The 3,663-nt window shown below is 32.9% G+C and overlaps 1 pseudogene; it reads right to left on the bottom strand.

Moving 5' to 3' along the window:
- Positions 1-249: 249 nt before the first annotated feature.
- On the bottom strand, positions 250-351 carry LOC125158054 (uncharacterized; annotated as a pseudogene).
- Positions 352-3,663: the final 3,312 nt, after the last annotated feature.

The following is a 3,663-nucleotide window of genomic DNA, read 5'->3' on the forward strand; positions in this document are numbered from 1 at the left end:
CTGGTTTTGGAATCAAGGTAATACTGGCCTCATAGGATGAGTTTGGAAGTTTTCCTTTCATTTCTATTTTTCGGAACAGTTTCAGAAGAATAAGTATTAACTCTTTTTTAAAAGTTTTGTAGAATTCCCTTGGGAAACCATCTGGCCATGGACTCTTATTAATTGGGAGACTTTTGATTACTGATTCAACTTTTTTGCTGATTATGGATCTGTTCAAATTATCTCTATCTGTTTCAGTTTTTGTAGTTTATATGTTTCTAGGAATTTATCTATTTCTTCCAGATTGACCAATTAATTTTCTGATAAGAACAGATACTACACTTGATCTTAGCCAAAAGGCCGAGAAGCGATCGACCAATTAATTTTCATAAAATTTCTCATAATACTCTACTATAATTGTTTGTATTTCTATGGTGTTGGTTGTGATCACTCTTCACTTATTTGTGATTTTATTTGGGTCATTTCTCTTTTATTTTTGATAAGGCTGTCTATAGGTTTATCAATTTTGTTAATTTTTTCAAAGAACCAGGTCCTAGTTTCATTGATCTATTCTCCTGTTTATTTTTTTCTTTCTATATCATTTATTTCTGCTCTAATCTTTATTATTTCTCTTAATCTGATGATTTTAAGCTTATGCATAATGCTGCCCTATGCCTTTTGATTGGATTATTTAGTCCATTAGTAATGTAATTGCTTTGAATGTAAATGGACTATATAATCATATAGATAGATAGATAGATAGTGCCACTGTATACCTCTACAGTCATTGTTCCTGTAGATTGTCTCTGCTCCTGTCTTGTCTTTGTTTCTTTTGGTATCTCTTTCCTGTTTCAAAGGGTCCCCTTTAATATTTCTTGCAGAACTGGTTACTGTTCATGAACTCCTTTAGTTTTTGCTTGTCAGGTAAACTCTTTACCTTTCTTTCTATTGTGAATGACAGCCTTGCTGAATAAAGTATTCTTGGCTGTATTTTTTTCTACTTAGCACATTGAATATATTATGCCATTCCCTTCTGGCCTGGCAAGTTTCTGTAGACAGGTCTATTGCTAACCTTATGTGTCTACCCTTATAGGTTAGGGAACTTTTGTCCTTAGCTGCTTTCAGATTTCTCTTTTTGTCTTTGCATTTTGCAAATTTTATTATGAAGTGTTGGTGTTGACCTGTTTTTGTTGATTTTGAGGGGGCTTCTGTGCCTCTTGGACTTGAACGCCTGTTTTCTTTTGCAGATTACAGATGTTCTCATCTATAATATGTTCAAATAAACCTTCTGCTCCTTTTTCCCACTTTTATTCTGGGACTTCTATGATATGGATATTACGATTCCTTATGATGTCACTGAGTTCCCTAAGTCTGTATTCATGATCTAATAATTTACTTTGTCTCTTCTTTTTAGCTTCATTATTTTCCATAATTTTATCTTCTATATCACCTATTCATTCCTCTGCTTCTTCTATTGTTGTTGTGATTACATCCAATTTTGCATCTCAGTTAAAACATTTTTGTATTGCAGCCTAATTTCTAGGTTTTTGATATCTGCAGCAAGGGTTTCTCTAGTGTCTTCTATGCTTCTTTAAAGCCCAGCTAGTAATCTAATGACCTTTGTTTTAAGTTCTTGTTCAGATATATTGCTTATGACTGTTTTGAGTAAGTGTTTGCAGTGATTTCTTCTTGATCTTTCTTTGGGGGAGAAATACTCCATCTTGTCATTTTGTCTAGGTTTCTATATTTTGCATGTTATGAAAGCTTATTATATTTCTTGTTCCTGATAGCTGTATTAAGAAAGGGTACACTGTCCAGGGCCTGGTACTCCAGGAAGTATTTCTTATGTATCCTATGGGCAATCTGTTATTATTTTGGCTGCTCTTTCCCTCAGGTGAATCTTCTGCAGAGTTCCTCCTTGCTTGCAGTGGGGAATGTTACTACCTTTAAGTAGTTGTGCTTTGATTTGTTTATTAAAATAAGCCTGATTTTATATATATATATATATATATATAATATATTACATATATATAATATAATATATTATATATATTTTATATATTATATATAATATAAATAAAATATATTATATATAATATAATATATAAGATATAAAATATATTTAATATATAACATATAAAGCATATTTAATATATAAAAATATATATAAATATATATTATATAAATGTGTAGTTATATATAATATAATATATAACATATATAATATATGAATATATTTAATATAATATGATATAATATATTATATTATATTTAATATAATATGATATAATATAAAATATATTATATAATATATTTATATATCATATATAACATACATTTATATATTATATATTATATATTTACATATAATATATAATATAAATTATATAATAATAAATAATATTCATACATTATAATAAATATTTATTTATATATTCATATAATAAATACATATTATAATAAATAAATAATAAATAATAAATATATATAAATAAATATAAATATAAATACAGAAACTTAAATATAATTTATATTTATATATATGAAAGCTGATTTTTTAAAAAGTGAAAAGGAAAATAAATAAAAACAAACAAAAAAATTAACACAAAAAAACTATAAGCCTGATTCCAAAAGAAAAGAATGCAAAACAAAAAAATAAGAAGAAACCTGATCCAAAAAAGAGAAAAGAAAATGAAAAAAACAGACAAAAACTATAAGCCTGATTCCAAGAAAAAATGAAGAAAAGAAAAAAAAGAAAACCTTGTCCTATTTCCACCAGAACTGAAGCTGACACTTTGGAATACTCTATGATCAGTAGACTTGGTGCATGTGAGGGGCCTGTGCTGGTCCTGTGGGAGAGAGGCCTGCTGCGCTGGCTCACAGTCAGCCCTGCCCTAGTAAAGATGTACCTGCAGTGCACAGTGGAGTGGGGTTTGTGTTGCTGTGTTGCTCACTGAAATTTGACTGTGCTGGTGGGTGGTAAGAAGATGGTGTCATCCTGCTCTCTCATTCTTGGAGAGGGGAGCTCATGCCTGCTGCTGTTCAGGATGCCCTCATGGAAAAGTGAACAATCTCCCGTCCTGTGTCTCAGGCTTGTGTCAGATCTCTGCCCTCCCTTTGTCTGTGCCCACCCTTTCAGCATGCCCCACACTGCAATTCTCCTGTGTTTTATCCCTGGTGCAACTAGGATTAAAAACTTCAAATCTTAAAGGACACCGTATAGCATGGACCTGCTCCTTTCCTCCAAAGGAGAGCCCTGCAGCACTGTGTCTGGCGTTCCTGAAAATCAGTCACATGACTGCCCGGGTGCTTGGAAGTTACGGCGAAGCACAGCAAAAAGTAGCCACGAGGTTATTTGCCCTCTGTATGGGCTTCTGTCCTTTGCTGATGTAAGGCCACTCAATGGCACCCATGGAGTCCTTTGTCCTGGTGGAGGCAATAAAACCTCTTTCAAATGTACTCCAGAAAGAAGAACAGTCTCTCCTGTGCAACCCGGGGAATCCTTGGACTGTGCTCTCCACTCCCTGGCCTGAACTCTCCTTTGCAGGAGCACTGCTGCCCACATGGCTTGACTCTCATGAATGACATAGACTTCTAAAACCTCAGAATTTGAACACTACTGCTTATAAAAAACTTGCAACAGTGAGCTGCTCTCGATTCCCCAGGTGATGGTTTTGGGGAAGT

This window comes from Prionailurus viverrinus, chromosome X (assembly GCF_022837055.1).
Source record: "Prionailurus viverrinus isolate Anna chromosome X, UM_Priviv_1.0, whole genome shotgun sequence".
In the NCBI taxonomy this organism is placed as follows: domain Eukaryota; kingdom Metazoa; phylum Chordata; class Mammalia; order Carnivora; family Felidae; genus Prionailurus; species Prionailurus viverrinus.